Source organism: Lepidochelys kempii, chromosome 1 (assembly GCF_965140265.1).
Source record: "Lepidochelys kempii isolate rLepKem1 chromosome 1, rLepKem1.hap2, whole genome shotgun sequence".
Taxonomy (NCBI): domain Eukaryota; kingdom Metazoa; phylum Chordata; order Testudines; family Cheloniidae; genus Lepidochelys; species Lepidochelys kempii.
The window spans coordinates 87,840,609-87,859,620 of record NC_133256.1 but is presented as its reverse complement, the minus strand read 5'-3'; positions in this window follow the sequence as shown (position 1 = coordinate 87,859,620).

Sequence of the window (19,012 nt, the reverse complement as noted above, 5' to 3'; positions counted from 1 at the left end):
CAAATGCATGAACTATGCTTCAGAATAACCCTCATTCCAGAGATGGGAAAACTGAGGTGCATTGACATGCAAATGGTCACACAAGAAGAATGAGACAGGGCCAAGACTAGACCACTATGTCCTGACCTCAAGCCCTGTGCTTTAGCCACAAGACCACCACTCACCTCAATAAATGTCTGTTGTGCCTCTAGCATAATGCTAGGAAAATGTATTCTTCTGTTTGTTATTGTTACTACTATCTTCAGACCCATGGCAGCTGTGAATATAAACCACTATGATGCAAGGACTAACTGTTGCCATATATTTATAGTTAACAGTGTTATCTTAAATCATTTATGCTAAAAGATAGCAGAAGTCGTTTGCAATAATACCAATGTCCAAACATCAAAAGCTATATAAGGTTACTTCTGAGAATGATGTGCTTTGTAAATATATTTCACAGATTATATTTTCATTTCAGATTTGTATACCTTTCCCCTTCAGTGATCCTATACCATTAATAAACATCAAATGCATAAATACTTAAACACTGTTTAAAAGGTCCATCTTCCTACATCTATAGCACTTTAATAGCAAACACATTCAAGTGGAATCTTTTCAATGCATAATCAATTGACTTTATTCTTTGTAAGAACCTGGTTTACCTTTAAAGTACAATTTGACATAAACTAACTTGCAAAAATAGAGATTTGCAACATATAAACAAAAAGCTACTTTTCTCAAAGATTATGGCACAGCTTTAGGAAGTACTCCTTAATACAGCAGCATGTGACATAGTCTGCAGATAAACTATATTTCTTTCTGTATTATCTATATGCTATGGGTTGAAACAACATGCATCCGATGAAGTGAGCTGTAGCTCATGAAGCTTATGCTCAAATAAATTGGTTAGTCTCTAAGGTGCCACAAGTCCTCCTTTTCTTTTTGCGAATACACACTAACACAGCTGCTACTCTGAAACAAGTCTAAGGGGCGATCACGTGTTACTAATAATTTAAAATAAAATAAAATCTCCTTTTTTCGCTCTCTTCAAAGTTTATTTTTCTCATGGTATTTTGGTACAAGAACCACTGCTGGAAAAAGAGAAAATTTTCCTTGGGTCCTTAAGTTCCACCCCACAATACTGTAGTGTTGTCCTTCTTCTAATATACTTCACAGCCTTTGGGTTCTGTGGGATTACTGAATATGTAGATACAGTGATTTTTTTTCCCTCTCACATGCTAACCTCATCACAGTTATCTTTGTATTTGTCACCACTGATTTTGTCACCAGGGCTTTTTATGTTACTGTAATGTGCTCTAATTGTGATGATCTTTCGTAACCCTTTGCAAGTTCAGCTGATGTAGAATGCAGGGACCTGCCTGGCTGAGGTAGGGCAATGTGAGAATATAACCTGGATCCTATGTACTGCACTGATCACCTAGTCTTCTCCAGATGTGATTTGAGGGATTGGCAGGACTCCAAGAGATCTTTGTCTCTGTTAGTGCATCATTTGTCATGGAATCCACCTCTTCTGAGTTTCTGTCTTGCCATTTCTCTTATTTAATATGTTTATGAAGCTGTTATGAAAGTTAGAGAGAAGACCTAGGTTGGGGGCCTTTGGTAGGCTGACACTAATAGTAGCTGTATGTCTCTATCTGGTCTGATCCTATTAGTGAAATCCAGAATATTACTCGGTGCCTTGTTGACACTGACATGGAGAATGATGAGATGGCTAAATCTCAGTCCAGATGGGACTGAAGTGATAATGGCATGTTGAGGGAAGCAACTGGAGAATTTGGCATGAATTATATCAAGTGACATATATATATATATAAGGGTTTGTCTGTCATTTGTTACTTGTTTTGCAACAAAAGATGTGTTGGATCTACAGCTGCTTTTAGACTATCATATACTGTTTGGGCCACTGCTTCTATCTTTTTCATCTGTGTCTGGTCAAGAGGCTGAACCATTTATTTTGGATGAGGACCTTCCTAGTGTGATCTGTTCCTGTGTCACCATTGTTAGATTTCTTAAATACATTCTATAGAGGGGTTGCACCTTTAAATCCACTGGAATGTCACTTTCAGAAGCACTCAGCATTGGTTCAACTGCTCTCCTTGAAGTAAATAGTAAAATTCCATCCAATTTCAATTGGAGTAGAGTAAAAACAATCCCAAGCGCTTTTGAAAATCCTACCTTAGAAAGCTAAATTTGGTGCAGAATACTTGCTATGCTGTGGGTTTGGGGTATTCAGGGGGAGAGAGTTTTGTGGTGTGTGTTTTTAGTCCTGTTCTGTACCTTGACAGAACTACATGTCACCTTGATCTGCATTGTCTGTCTGAAAAAAAAAAAAACATTGACCTGCTCTGTTGACAACCACTGTCCCTGCTTGTGGAAGTTGTGCAGTTACTTGTTCTAGATTAATAAAATTGTTACACTGGTTTATCCACTGGCTTCTTCTAGTCACCATTTCTGTGATGTCCTGCCCTTTAAATATTTGAGTACTCCACTCCCAGTGCAAAGCCTTATTTTTGTGTTGGTTTCAGTTTTGTTACCTGAACAATAAAGACAAAACAGCTCCCTGTGTGTCTATATCCTTCCCTGCTGGGTCCAGATATAACATTTGTTGGTAAAGACTTTCTATCCCATGAGTATCCTATGCTGCCTCTGCTTTAGAAGAAGAAAAAGTAAGCAAATAATACTATAAAAATGGGGGGGGGTGATTCACCTAGAGGTATAGGGTGACAGACTGCTGCTTCTGCTCATAGAGTCACAGACTTTAATGTCCAAAGGGACCATCGTTATCATCTAATCTGACCTCTTTCACATTGTAGGCCACTGAACCTCACCCACCCACTCCTGAAATAGACCCCCAACCTCTGGCTGAGTTACTGAAGTCCTCAAATCATGGTTTAAACTCTTCAAGTTACAGAAAATTCACCATTTACACTAGTTTAAACCTGCAAGTGACCCACAACCCATACTGCAGAGGAAGGTGACCCCCCCCCCCAAGGTCTCTGCCAATCTGACCTGGGGTGGTGGGGGAAATTCCTTCCCAACCCCAAATATGGTGATCAGTTAGGCCCTGATCATGTGGGCAAGACCCACTAGGCAGATACAAAAGAAAGAATTCCCTGTGCTAATACAGAGCAATCCCCATCTAGTGTCCTGTCTCCTGCCATGGGGGATTTTTGCTACTGGCAGTTGCAAATGGGACTGCCTAAAATGGCACATGGCCCATCATACCATCTCCTCCATAAACTTATCAAGCTCAGTCTTGAAGCTAGTTAGGTTTTTTGCCCACACCACTCTCCTTGGAAGACTGTTCCAGAACTTCACTCCTCTGATGGTTAGAAACCTTTGCCTAATTTGGAGCCTAAACTTGTTGAAGCTCAGTTTATATTCATTTGTTCTTGTGTCCACACTGGTGCTTAACTTAAATAACTGCTCTCCCACCCTGGTATTTATCCCTCTGAAGTATTTATAGAGACCAATCATATCTTGCCTCAGTCTTCTTTTGGTTAAGCTAAACAAGCCAAGCTCTTTGAGTCTCCTCTCATAAGGTAGGTTTTCCATTCCTCGGATCATCCTAGTAGCCCTTCTCTGCAACTGTTCCATTTTGAATTCATCTTTCTTAAACATGGGAGACCAGAATTGTACACAGTATTCCAGATGAGACTCATCAGTGCCTTGTATAATGGTACTAACAATTCTCTGTCTCTACTGGAAATACCTTGCCTAATGTGTCCTAGGACTGCATTAGCCTTTTACATGGCTGAATCACATTGATGGCTCATAGGCTATGTCTACACTATGAAATTAGGTCAAATTTATAGAAGTTGATATTTTAGAAAGCAATTTTATACAGTTGATTGTGTGTGTCTCTACACTAATTCACTAAGCACATTAAGTCGGCGGAGTGCGTCCACAGTAGCGAGGCTAGTGTCGACTTTCAGAGAGTTGCACTGTGGGTAGCTATCCCACAGTTCCCGCAGTCTCTGCCGCCCATTGGAATTCTGGGTTAAGCTCCCAATGCCTGATGGGGCAAAAACATTGTTCCTGGTGGTTTTGGGTACATGTCGTCAGTCGCCCTCCCTCCGTGAAAGAAACAGCAGACAATCGTTTCGCAACTTTTTTCCATGCGGGCACCATACTGCTTCCAGCAGAAGGTGCATGTACACTCTTTTGTTGAATATTTTTAAAAAAATTTCTTCTGTTGATTTCTAAATCTAAAATGAAGGTCATTCTTAATGTATCCATTTGTTCTTTGCGTGTGAAAAAATGTAACAGCTCTAGTAGATTTCTCTGAATGTGGATGGTGTATTTGGCTGTCCTTGCTATCAAGTTCCTTTAAGTGCAGCTTTTAAGCATGCTGAAATATGATACAACTCTGGGATTGCATTCAGAGTATGTAGAAGCCTAAAAATAGTACTGACAGACATTATTTGTATTTACTGGATTTCAGTTGAGTTGCATGTGCACTTAGCAAATATTGAACATTGATACTTTGATTCGCCACCTCCTTTCAGCAATATACAGCACCTTGAAATACTGAACCCTAAATCAGATGTAGAGTAAAATATTCAAAAGTACATAATTTTACTAATTGACAATGTATTACTGATACATAACATACCAGAGAAAGGTTGAGTGATAGAAGATTATGGGATCACCCTATCTTTAAGATTAAGAGCATTTTTTTTTGCAGAAAGGAATTGAAAAATATTTTTCTATATTATACAATAACTTGATGAGGGCATATATCCATTCTTTAAAAAAAAAAAGAAAGAGGAAAAGAAGTATTTAATTTAGATAAAACAGCCATCAGCAATATCTTCCAATAAGACATATGCTTGAAGAGATAACAAACCTGAAATGGAACAATATCCCCTGAAACCTTCCTGACTTCACTAAAAACATCAGCCAAATAAAAGGAAAAGCTCAGCCTTAGTCATCTACAAATATTTCTTCAGCTACAAATATTTTTTTCACCTTGATGAAATTTAATATAGATAAGCTAATAAATTCATGGAATAAAGATTTCAATTTAAATATAGTCAGTAAGACCTGCAATAAAGCGTGTGTTAAAAGAAACCTACCATATTAGAGCAAATTGTTCCATGTAAGAGAAAAATTGTGGTTTCAAGAATGTTTTAAAACAGTCAAGTTAGAAATAAGAAAGGAGTACAGTTGCCAATGCTCAAGCACACATGTAGTCCTTGTTTATGTGACAATGAAGCCAACGGAATTACTCACATGAGTAAGCATAGGTGCCAACTCCATAGCTCCTCCCATCCCCAACACCTCCCGCCTGCCAGCAGCCCTAGCACTACTTAAAGTCTGTGTTAAACGCTTAGACGGGTGTTTAAATACTGCCTGGCCCTTGGCATGGTCCTCCTTCACAGTCGTTGATTTCCTATCTATCAATTAAAATTTCAATATTAGTATTTCTTATCTCTTGGATAAACAATGACCTCAATGTTTATAAATAGTCACTGAGGTCAATCTTAATCTCTTGGGACCAAAAAAATACCCCCTGTAAGCTGAATTATCTGCTGGTGTAAACTGGTGTACATCCACCAGTTGCACCATTTTACATCAGCACAGAGTTTATCTCACTATGTTCATAATGTAAGTCACTATCTTCTCAACTATATTCAGACCTCATTGGGCTATCACGAGTACATGAAAAGCCAATGGGAAAATAATAGAGAAATGCTGGGGTTGTGAGGAAAGGCAAAGTAATATAGTACACACATAATAAAAATGGTTATACCGAAACTCTGTTATAGAAAAAGTAAACATGTGAATTCCTATTCAAATCTTTCAGTTTTCCCAATGTCACAAAGATCTTTGTGTGGGGAAATTTGACCTCTTATGGAATATTGAGAAAGAACAAGAGGTGGTACTTGTGAGGAAAGCCTCACTGCAAAATCCCAATTCAAATAAAAGCCTAAAGTCCAAGATTGTCCTTGACCTTTGTGTGGGTGCAGGGAGGGTGGAGATGGGGTCATATCTACCCTTCCCTTTCATATGAAAGTTCCAGGAATGAACATGGTTCCTGAATTCAGAGACTTCAGTGAAAGTTTCATCCCAATAAGTACTAGAAACTACAGGATTTGGGCCAATATTTCCAGGTGTCAGGTAATTTTTATTCCCTTAAATCTTCCTGTTTTGCAGTTGTTAGCTCTTTCAAGGTCAGGATTGGGTGCTCAAGTCAGCTTTGGCCATCAGTTACACTGAGGGGCACTTACCTGGAGAACCCTTCCCTTTTGTGGTACTGAGAGATATTTCGCTTCATATCAAATTCAGGAAGACAAATATATCATTAAAAATAAATAAGAATGCTGAAAGCAAAGCATCATTTTTTTTTAAATCTCAATAAACCCTAAAAATATCCTGAAGGTTTCTAATGGGTTCTCAAAAAACTGAAAAGTACCACTGCATAATTTATAAAGCCTATAGTAGGACTAACTGTGGGCCTGCCTACTCCTTTACAATTCATCAGATGCTTGTCAAATTGAATTCATTCTGAACCTGGTTCTATGTTGTATGGATAATAGATAAAATGAAATGTAGCATTTCATAAAGATATTTTAAAGAATCACTGTAAAAATAAGGTCAAAGACTGACTGATGGGGAAAAAATTAGTTTGACATAAACAGTATATTGACCAAAGAAATCTATTCTGTCTAGAAAACACCTACTATATTGATAAGCGTTGTAGAAAGAAATGCCGTTAAAGGTTGTTTCAGCTCTGCATCAAAAGTCATGGAGCTTAGAGGCTGCTCGACCAAGCATTAACAGAACAGAAAAAGAAATATTGACACTGGAGGGGTTATTACTAACTTTATGGATTAATAAAGTTTTGAGCAAGTCTCTAAGAGTGCATGTAAAGAATGTCTTACTATTTTGAGCTGGACTGTGAATTTAATCCAAAGTCTTCAGCATAGAGTAAAGCTGAAGGGGAACACCACTCCCGCAGGAGCTCACATAGAATAATAGAATCATAGAATATCAGTAAAAGAATCACCTCTGTAAAATCAGGATGGTAAATACTTTACAGGGTAATCAGATTCAAAACATAGAGAATCCCTCTAGCAAAACCTTAAGTTACAGAAAGACACAATAACAGGAATATACATTCCATTCAACACAACCTATTTTACCAGCCATTAAACAAAAGAAAATCTAACACATTTCTAGCTAGATTGCTTACTAACTTTTTACAGGAATTCTGAAGAGCATTCCTGATCTGTTCCCAGCAAAAGCGTCACACAGACAGACAGACCCTTTGTTTCCCCCCACATACCCCCTCCAGCTTTGAAAGTATCTTTTCTCCTCATTGGTCATTTTGGTCAGGTGCCAGCGAGGTTATCTGAGCTTCTTAACCCTTTACAGGTGAAAAGGTTTTGCCGCTGGCCAGGAGGGATTTTATAGTTCTGTATACAGAAAGGTGGTTACCCTTCCATTTATGACAACTTGCTATAGACATTTTTGTGTATGTGAATGAATGGATGATTTAACTGGAAATGAATGGTCCTTATTTAACACCATTGATTTAATTGCTTGTAGCCACATATCCATTGCCTTCATCACACAGAATTGCTCTGAACCTCAGTTCAGCTCCTACTCTGCTCATTCTTGCATTTATTTGTAGACCAAATATTGACACTGCAATTCAGTATCTGGCCTTACTATACACACTTATTGGATTTGCTCAGCTGGGGTTTCTGAAGTGTACATAGTCCGGGCACTATCCATTAACCACATATGCTTTGCATGGAGCCAATATGACAGGATTGTCAACATTATGGGATCAGCAGTCATCCAGCTAGATGCTGCCGCCAACACTTGGGAAGCCAATGCACCTGAGACCCAGGAAAAGTTACAAATCCTTTGTTAAACTGATAAATCCCACATCTCCTGTTTTTGCCACTCATCCGTGCCAATTACCTAGTGTCACTGTCCCACTTTTAGTGAACCCTGGCACCAACCCCCCCCACATTATCTCTATGTATCACATTTGAAAGCTGACAAGCACACAAAACATTCCAATTCAAGTCAAAGAACTTTAACTCTCAATTTACTAGAGGTCTGATCCAAAACCCATTGAAATAAGGGGAAAGGCTTCTATTTTATAATGCTCCTCCTCCAAAATACAGAAATAGTGTATTAATCCTGTCATATTTGTGTATAACTTATTTCTGTAAGATATGTATGTTAGCTGTTTGTGCAGCAATAAAATATATTACCTAAGAACAGCCATACTGGTTCAGAGCAATGGTCCATCTATCTCAGAATCATGACTTCCAGCACTGGCCAATGCCAGATGCTTTAGAGAGAATGAACTGAACAGCACAATTATTGAGTGATCCACCCCCTGTTGTCCAGTCCCATATTCTGACAGTCCAAAGTATAGGGGTGCCCAGAGCATCTTGGCTAATAGCCATTGATAAACTTATCTTCCATGAATGTATCTAAGGCCTGATCTACACTGGGGGCGGGAGGGGGAATCGATCTCAGTTAAGTGAATAACGTAACTGAAGTCGATGTACTTAGACCTACTCACCTCGGTGTCTTCACTATGGTGGGTCAACTGCTGCCCCCACTGCAACTTGAGACCATTACTCAAACACAGTGCCCATCTTTTAAAAGGGAAGAAGGAGAATCCGGGGAAGTACAGACCGGTCAGCCTCACCTCAGTCCCTGGAAAAATCATGGAGCAGGCCCTATTTTGAAACACTTGGAGGAGAAGAAGGTGATCAGGAACAGTCAACATGGATTCACCAAAGGCAAGTTATGCCTGACCAACCTGATTGCCGTCTATGATGAGATAACTGGCTCTGTGGATATGGGGAAAGCGGTAGATGTGAAATATATTGACTTGAGCAAAGCTTTTGATACCATCTCCCACAATATTCTTGCCAGCATGTTAAAAAAGTATGTATTAGATGAATGGACTATAAGATGGATAGAAAGCTGGCTATCTCGTCAAGCTCAATGGGTAGCGATCAACAGTTTAATGTCTAATTGGCAGGTGGTATCAAGCGGAGTACCCCAGGGTCCGTCCTGGGGTCAGTTTTGTTCAACATCTTCATTAATGATCCGGACGATGGGATGGATTGCACCCTCAGCAAGTTCGCAGATGACACTAAGCTGTGGGGAGAGGTAGATACACTAGAGGGTAGGGATAGACTAATTGGAGGATTGGGCTAAAAAAAATCTGATGAGGTTCAACAAGAACAAGTTAGGATGGAAGAATCCTGCACTTAGGATGGAAGAATCGCATACACTGCTACAGGCTGGGGACCGATTGGCTACGCGGAAATTCTGCAAAAAAGGACCTGGGGATTACAGTGGATGAGAAGCTGGATATGAGTCAACAGTCTGCCCTTGTTGCCAAGACAGCTAACAGTATATTGGACTGTATTAGTAGGAGCATTGCCAGCAGATCGAGGGAAGTGATTATTCCCCTTTATTTGGCGTTGGTGAGACAGCATCTGAAGTATTGTGTCCAGTTTTGGGGCCCCCACTACAGAAAGGATGTGGACAAATTGGACAGAGACCAGTGGAGGGCAACAAAAATGATTAGGGGGCTGGGGCACATGGCTTACAAGGAGAGGCTGAGGCAACTAGGCTTATTTAGACTGCAGAAAAGAATAATAAGGAGGGATTTGCTAGCAGCCTTCAACTACTGAAGGGGGGTTCCAAAGAAGATGGAGCTTGGCTGTTCTCAGTGGTGGCAGATGACAGAACAAGAAGCAATGGTCTCAGGTTGCAGTAGGGGAGGTTTAGGTTGGATATTAGGAAAAAAACTATTTCACTGGGATGGTGCTGCAGCAATGGAATGGGTTACCTAGGGAGGTGGTAGAATCTCCATCTACACAGGTTTTTAAGGCCTGGCTTGACAATGCCCTGGCTGGGATGATTTAGTTGTGGTTGGTCCTGCTTTGAGCAGGGGGTTGAACTAGATAACCTGAGTGCTCTTCCAACCCTAATCTTCTATGATTCTCTGAGGCCACCAAAAACTTTGTCCTGAGATCCCCTGTTTTAACCAGTTATTGATCTAGAAGAAGACTTTCCCACTTAGCCCATGACTGCCAAATTTGTTTAAGTGCCTTTGGCATGGGACTTTGTCAAACGCTTTTTAAGAGTTCGACTACACATTTGGAATTCAATTAATTGACAATGATAACACATTAAAACAATTTTCAGAGTTAGTAAATACATTGTATTGATTTCATATGGATTTGCTCCTTTGTGTCCCCCATTCTCCATAGGGGTTTATTTCCTATCATGTGGATGGGCTTAGAATCATGCACTTCTCTGCAGGGTGGTCAGCAGACTCAGCAGCGCCTTGTGAGCTCCACAGGGGCCCCATCAGTGCCTACAATTTCTAAGAATATTAACTAAGGCCTTGATGCACCAAAATAAATAGGCACCTAACTCCAAATTCAAAGTTAAGTGCCACTGAGATCCTGAAAACCCCTGTCCAACAGCCACCTAAAACCATTCCATGCCTAAATTGGTACTGTAAAAGTCCCCTAGGTGCCTAGTTTTCAGCCTCTGGGCATTCACACAGGGACTCTGTCTAGACACATGGGTGCCTATTACATGCCTAAGCTCCAGCAGTATCCTCAGACAAGGAGAAGATGGTTGTTCCCTGCTACGCTCTTTCCTAACTCCACACAAAATGGCAGAGGGACCAGGGGGATGCAGCTGTGGCTTGTCTTGTAACATTTAGTCCTGAGGTTAGGGAATTAACCCAGAATGTGAAACTCCCTGGTGAAAGGTTTCAGAGTAACAGCCATGTTAGTCTGTATTCGCAAAAAGAAAAGGAGTACTTGTGGCACCTTAGAGACTAACCAATTTATTTGAGCATGAGCTTTCGTGAGCTACAGCTCACTTCATCGGATGCATACCATTGAAACTGCAGCAGACTTTATATATACACAGATAATATGAAACAATACCTCCTCCCACCCCACTGTCCTGCAGGTAATAGCTTATCTAAAGTGATCATCAGGTTGGGCCATTTCCAGCACAAATCCAGGTTTTCTCACCCTCCACCCCCCCACACACAAACTCACTCTCCTGCTGGTTCGCCAGGAGATGGTGAACCTGATGATCACTTTAGATAAGCTATTACCAGCAGGACAGTGGGGTGGTAGGAGGTATTGTTTCATATTCTCTGTGTATATATAAAGTCTGCTGCAGTTTCCACGGTATGCATCCGATGAAGTGAGCTGTAGCTCACAAAAGCTCATGCTCAAATAAATTGGATAGTCTCTAAGGTGCCACAAGTACTCCTTCCCTGGTGAAATTCTCCCATCCTCATCTGTCAGAGAGTGGAATTGTACCAGACCACCTTGTGTGAAATCACACATGAACCACCACCATTCTTGCAAGAAAAGGTTTAGGCAGCCGGGAGAGGGTTAGGCACAACTGCTTAGGTACCTCCAGGAGAGGGTTCCTAGCTGTAGATCTCAAGCAGAGATAGCTGCCTCCCTTCATCCCAGATTTTAGCTCCACCCTTCTCAGAGAATTAGGTGTTTAAGATGTAACCCTCTCTTCAGCATCTACTATTGGGTTATTTAGATCGCCTGATGTGAATTCCATTATCACATGCCCTTCTCCCCATGCATTGTATAGGGAGCATGGGCACTTAACTCAGACTTTGTGGATTCTACTGGGTGGGTAGGCACCTAAAAGTTACCCACACTGGGTTGCAATGATCCCTTTATAGCTGTGAGCCTAAACTGTAATAGAAAAAATCTAAAATTTTATTTCAACCAGCCCTAAGATTGTTATGACTTGAAATAAATGTGAAGAAGCTCAAATAACAAGATGTTGCCACTAAACAATTCCTCCTAAAGGAGTATTTTAAGAGCCTTTGCAATTCAATTACTATTACATGCTTCCTGGAATAATTGTAACTAATTCTATTTATAAACTGGCAGTGGATTGTTATATGTAATCTCCACATTAAGAAACCATTGCCCAAATGTAGCTCTCAGTAGTTGCACTTGTAGACTGCATTTTGTCCTCTTGGAGTTCCCAGATAGTTTTATGCAATTACTTTTTTGTGCAGAAGGACATCTCAAGTGGAGTACTACAAGGTTCTGTTATGTCATCCCTCCTGCCTAGTGCACAGGTGAGGACAGTAGATGAAACAGTGATTTGGTCTTGGTTGCAGTGTTGATGACACATGATTTTATATCTCCATTCCAGTCAAACTGAGCTGTGTGTTTGGTATTTCGATGGGAGCTAATTTACTGATGATTGGTCCAGACAAGTTGGAGATGGTGATGGCTGGCTGGAGAAAATAACCAGAATGTTTTGGTGAGATACTTTTATTCCCTTAGATGAGGGATACGTTTGATTTGCTGTTGTTAAGCGACTCAGTTTGAAGGTTATGTTGGATCTTCGGCTGCTACTAGATTGTATTGTCATCACTCACAATGCAATTGTGACCTTTTGCTTTTAGACATGGATGACCTCAGTTATGTGTCATTATCACCTCTAGATTGGACTGTTTATAACATGGTCCCTCATGGCATTATTCTCAAGTACTACTTGGAAACCTGGGTGACTTTGGAATGTAGCTGTTTTTATCACTCAGCAGAGTTTCTCACATGATACATGTTACCCTTTTGCTCCACTGATTTACATGCTCCACTGACTATTTTGTTCTAATTAAATTCTGGGTGTCTTCATTCTATAGATACAGATATAGTTTAGGTCCTGGATGCCAAAGAGGTACCTACTTTATGTACTACACCCTGAGAGGGATCAGCTGATGTTCTCTTTCTGACAGCTGTAGTGTTCAATGTCTGGAGGCCGTATGTAGTGCATTTATGTAGATGACCCTAAACTATGGAATTCGCTTCCCTCATTGGTCTAATAGAGTCTAAATCTGTTGAGCTTTTTAAGAATATTGTAGGTCCTATCTGTTTACTACAGTATGGCTTACCTGAGGGGTGCCCGGAGGAGAGTGAGTTGAGGAGTTCTTTTTGGGGGGAAGTCCTCTGTCAGTCTATTGATATTTTCTTTTTAAATATTTATGTAAATATGTTTAGCAGTTGTTGTGACAGGCACATTTCACAAACTGAAAAACTAATACAAATATATTGTAACATTAAAGAATATAACCAGTCTCCCACAGAAATTCCAATTACAACATGTAGAAATTGTTCCTCTTCATTATTTGGAAGAATTATCCTTCTTTTCTTGCAGCTGTCACAGTTCAGGGCAACTGCATCTGTATTTCCCCTCAGCTGTCCAGCAAGGGTACCTAGTCTCAGGCTTCCAGCTCAGGCTGCCTTTCCTGAGTGGAGACACGTCTCACTCCCTTCTCACCGGTGTATTTCCAAGCTGCATAGTTTCCATGCTTCATAGAGACAGTCTGCCCAAGCTCACCAGCTTGCTTTCTCTTCAGAGATGGTTAGCAAGTTTAATTGCTACCATTATAAATTACCATACAGTCCTTTCTATGTAAGCCTCTTTTATTCTTAAGGTAAAATCACTACAGAGAAAACATATTGAAAACAGCAAAAGAACCTTTTTGCATGCAAATAAACTTACCATCCCCACTCTAACATGAACTTTAGCAAGATCAGTCCTTCATAGATCCATCCATGGGGTTTCCTGCGTAGTCACAAGTTCATCACAGTTTCAGCTCTGAAAAATCACTTTCATAATATGTTTAGTCCACCCTTTGTACAGTTCAGGCATCTTTGATCTAGAGTGTCCAGATGCAGGTAATTAGTAGACCATGAATTTTCCTCTCTAGGGTGTAGCTTCAAAAAGGTGGATTCGAAGTGGTTTATTTGAATTCCCCTCAACCCCCAAGTATTTACTAGGAAACCACTTTACATTTATTGTTCCTTTGAAGTTCCTAATATTTACATTAGTCAAGCCCCTACAATAACATATAAACATTTGCATTTTAATAGAATGGACCCAAAGTTATTAAACCTAATTCACAAAGGTTTAACATAATTCCGTAAGATATAGTGGGATACCATCAGTCTGTCATAGCGACTTCAAGTTCTGTTGTATTAACTTTATTCTTCAATTCTTCTTCCCCGTCTGATCTTCTAGCATTCTTCTCCTGGAGCATGATAAATGCAGCAGTAAGTCCTGGCCTTTAGCCTTGTCACTGTAATCCCATGTCCTGTTTTTTTTTCTTTCTATTTCACAGCTTTAATCAATATTTTATTTCTTTTGTACTAAAGATGGGCCAAATTAAATTTCAACAATTTATGAGAAGCAAAGTTGAATGTACAACAATCACTACGCTCTGATTTTACATATTTATTTTTGCGTGCAATCTAGTAGTTCATAACTCTTGTGACTTTTTGAAGTTTGTTATTGGCCCCTAAAACATTATTTCAAGTGGCATTTAGTAACTGCATGACAATTTAATGTCATCTGAAGCACTACATGCATATTTGACATCTGGTTCTATGTATTGCAAACTAGTGCATATTTTTTAAAAGTTATCATTTTTTTTCTCATTTTTTACCTCCGATAATCTCTCGCAGTGCAATATTTTTCAACTGGGTAGGAATGTTCCTATTTTTCTCATCCAATATCTCTATTTCTAATTTTCTGTTAGCAGACATGGAATTCTTGTCTCATTGCATCTTTTGGACAAAATACAACTATAATGAATCCAAATACTTTATAAAGACACAATTACTGCATAAAATATGAAAATACCCTTGAGAAACCAGGATTAAAATTTTTGTTTGATTTTTTATCTCCACAAACAGACTTCTACCACTTGAACTAAAGGTGACCTCCCCTGTCTGTAGTTCACACTAAGATCCAAAGTCTCTGTGGGCCAGTCACTAGATAGCAGCATGAGCAAGCACAAATCTAATTAATCACAATACACATGCTCAATGTATAAGGCCAACATTGATGCTGATAAGAATTTGTACAAGTACATGGATTATATATCTAGTAGAACAGTGTATAGAATTGTTTAAATGAGATGATTCTAATACCCTTAACAGTTGCATTTACTTAAGACAACAAGCATATAATTTTGTCATTTCAAAACCTGCCTCTAGAATTTACATGCTCTTGTTTCTCTTAACAAAAAAAAAAAAGGTTTACTCACCACATTTGTATATACTGTTGCCCAAAACAAAGCCATTCACCCTTGGAGCCCAAGATGTAGCCAAAGCAATGTATTACCTCTGCTAATAATATGTACTAATTAAAATTTTGGCCCGTTTGAGCAAAAGCTTTTGAGAATATTTCTACACCATGACAACCAAGTGCATTTCAGTCTATCTGATAATGCTACATCATCAATACACTAGCTAGTTAAATGCTCTTCAAACATTTGCTTCCAAGTGCTAAAATGAATTTTCAGTTCATCTGGGAAACTGATTATAGCTTAACTGATTAGCAGCCATCATTTGTGCCATTATATTGAGTAGCCTCAGCATAATATAATAGATACAAACAGCACTACCCTTTTCTTCCAGTTATAGCATTAACCACATTGTCAAAAAATACACGACTTCCTGGGTTTTCTATTGGCTAACATTTAGTGCCATGTTAACTTTAAAACAGCTGTGACAACTAGTCAAGCCCTATGACTGAACAGGTAAAACTGAAGCTGGTTATTCTTTCAGCAGATGAGATTAGCAGTTCCAATAACAAATGGTGAATGGGTACAGGGAAATAGTCAAAATAATAATTGGTGCAAATCACTTATAGTGGCAGTCCTTGAAAAGTCACCATTTGGCAGCAGTTACTAGACAGTTAAATATTGGGGGAAAATGTGGTATCTAATATACAAAGGTCTGGTAACTATTCACTTTTTCACAGAAACAAACGCAATTTACATTTGTTTTTTATTGTGTTGAGAAGTCATATAGTTTCTTTTCATTTACTGGGATCTCTTGTTGTGGGGGGAGCGGCAGAGATGGATAAGACTCAGGAAGTGGTTGTGGATTGTGATAGAGTTCATAGAAGCATAGAATCATAGAATATCAGGGTTGGAAGGGACCCCAGAAGGTCATCTAGTCCAAACCCGTGCTCGAAGCAGGACCAATTCCCAGTTAAATCATCCCAGCCAGGGCTTTGTCAAGCCTGACCTTAAAAACCTCTAAGGAAGGAGATTCAACCACCTCCCTAGGTAACGCATTCCAGTGTTTCACCACCCTCTTAGTGAAAAAGTTTTTCCTAATATCCAATCTAAACCTCCCCCACTGCAACTTGAGACCATTACTCCTCGTTCTGTCATCTGCTACCATTGAGAACAGTCTAGAGCCATCCTCTTTGGAACCCCCTTACAGGTAGTTGAAAGCAGCTATCAAATCCCCCCTCATTCTTCTCTTCTGCAGGCTAAACAATCCCAGCTCCCTCAGCCTCTCCTCATAACTCATGTGTTCCAGTCCCCTAATCATTTTTGTTGCCCTTCGCTGGACTCTCTCCAATTTATCCACATCCTCCTTGAAGTGTGGGGCCCAAAACTGGACACAGTACTCCAGATGAGGCCTCACCAATGTCGAATAGAGGGGAACGATCACGTCCCACGATCTGCTCGCTATGCCCCTACTTATACATCCCAAAATGCCATTGGCCTTCTTGGCAACAAGGGCACACTGCTGACTCATATCCAGCTTCTCGTCCACTGTCACCCCTAGGTCCTTTTCCGCAGAACTGCTGCCTAGCCATTCGGTCCCTAGTCTGTAGCTGTGCATTGGGTTCTTCCGTCCTAAGTGCAGGACCCTGCACTTATCCTTATTGAACCTCATCAGATTTCTTTTGGCCCAATCATCCAATTTGTCTAGCTCCTTCTGTATCCTATCCCTCCCCTCCAGCGTATCTACCACTCCTCCCAGTTTAGTGTCATCCGCAAATTTGCTGAGAGTGCAATCCACACCATCCTCCAGATCATTTATGAAGATTTTGAACAAAACCGGCCCCAGGACCGACCCTTTGGGTACTCCACTTGATACCGGCTGCCAACTAGACATGGAGCCATTGATCACTACCCGTTGAGCCCGACAATCTAGCCAGCTTTCTACCCACCTTATAGTGCATTCATCCAGCCCATACTTCCTTAACTTGCTGACAAGAATACTGTGGGAGACCGTGTCAAAAGCTTTGCTAAAGTCAAGAAACAATACATCCACTGCTTTCCCTTCATCCACAGAACCAGTAATCTCATCATAAAAGGCGATTAGATTAGTCAGGCATGACCTTCCCTTGGTGAATCCATGCTGGCTGTTCCTGATCACTTTCCTCTCATGCAAGTGCTTCAGGATTGATTCTTTGAGGACCTGCTCCATGATTTTTCCAGGGACTGAGGTGAGGCTGACTGGCCTGTAGTTCCCAGGATCCTCCTTCTTCCCTTTTTTAAAGATTGGCACTACATTAGCCTTTTTCCAGTCATCCGGGACTTCCCCGGTTCGCCACGAGTTTTCAAAGATAATGGCCAATGGCTCTGCAATCACAGCCGCCATTTCCTTCAGCACTCTCGGATGCAACTCGTCCAGCCCCATGGACTTGTGCACATCCAGCTTTTCTAAATAGTCCCTAACCACCTCCATCTCCACAGAGGGCTGGCCATCTCTTCCCCATTTTGTGATGCCCAGCGCAGCAGTCTGGGAGCTGACCTTGTTAGTGAAAACAGAGGCAAAAAAAGCATTGAGTACATTAGCTTTTTCCACATCCTCTGTCACTAGGTTGCCTCCCTCATTCAGTTAGGGGCCCACACATTCCTTGGCTTTCTTCTTGTTGCCAACATACCTGAAGAAACCCTTCTTGTTACTCTTGACATCTCTGGCTAGCTGCAGCTCCAGGTGCGATTTGGCCCTCCTATTATCATTCCTACATGCCCGAGCAATATTTTTATACTCTTCCCTGGTCATATGTCCAACCTTCCACTTCTTGTAAGCTTCTTTTTTATGTTTAAGATCCGCTAGGATTTCACCATTAAGCCAAGCTGGTCGCCTGCCATATTTACTAGTCTTTCGACTCATCGGGATGGTTTGTCCCTGTAACCTCAACAGGGATTCCTTGAAATACAGCCAGCTCTCCTGGACTCCTTTCCCCACTTTTGCTTCCCCCACTAATTCTACCCGGTTTGTGAGCAGCAGGTCAAGAAAAGCGCCCCCCCCCAGTTGGCTCCTCTAGCACTTGCGCCAGGAAATTGTCCCCTACGCTTTCCAAAAACTTCCTGGATTGTCTATGCACCGCTGTATTGCTCTCCCAGCAGATATCAGGATGATTAAAGTCGCCCATGAGAATCAGGGCATGCGATCTAGTAGCTTCCGTGAGCTGCCGGAAGAAAGCCTCATCTACCTCATCCCCCTGGTCCGGTGGTCTATAGCAGACTCCCACCACTACATCACTCTTGTTGCACACACTTCTAAACTTAATCCAGAGACACTCAGGTTTTTCTGCAGTTTCGTACCGGAGCTCTGAGCAGTCATACTGCTCCCTTACATACAGTGCTACTCCCCCACCTTTTCTGCCTTGCCTGTCCTTCCTGAACAGTTTATAACCATCCATGACAGTACTCCAATCATGTGAGTTATCCCACCAAGTCTCTGTTATTCCGATCACGTCATAGTTCCTTGACATCACCAGGACCTCCAGTTCTCCCTGCTTGTTTCCAAGGCTTTGTGCATTTGTATATAAGCACTTGAGATAACCTGTTGATCGCCCCTCATTCCCAGTATGAGGCAGGAGCCCTCCCCTCACAGACATTCCTGCCTGTGCTTCCTCCCGGTATCCCGCTTTCCCACTTACCTCAGGGTTTTGGTCTCCTTCCCCCGGTGAACCTAGTTTAAAGCCCTCCTCACTAGGTTAGCCAGCCTGCTACCAAAGTTGCTCTTCCCTCTCTTCGTAAGATGGAGCCCGTCTCTGCCCAGCACTCCTCCTTCATGGAACACCATCCCATGGTCAAAGAAACCAAAGCCTTCTCTCCGACACCACCTGCGTAGCCATTCATTGACTTCCACGATTCGACGCTCCCTACCTAGGCCTTTTCCTT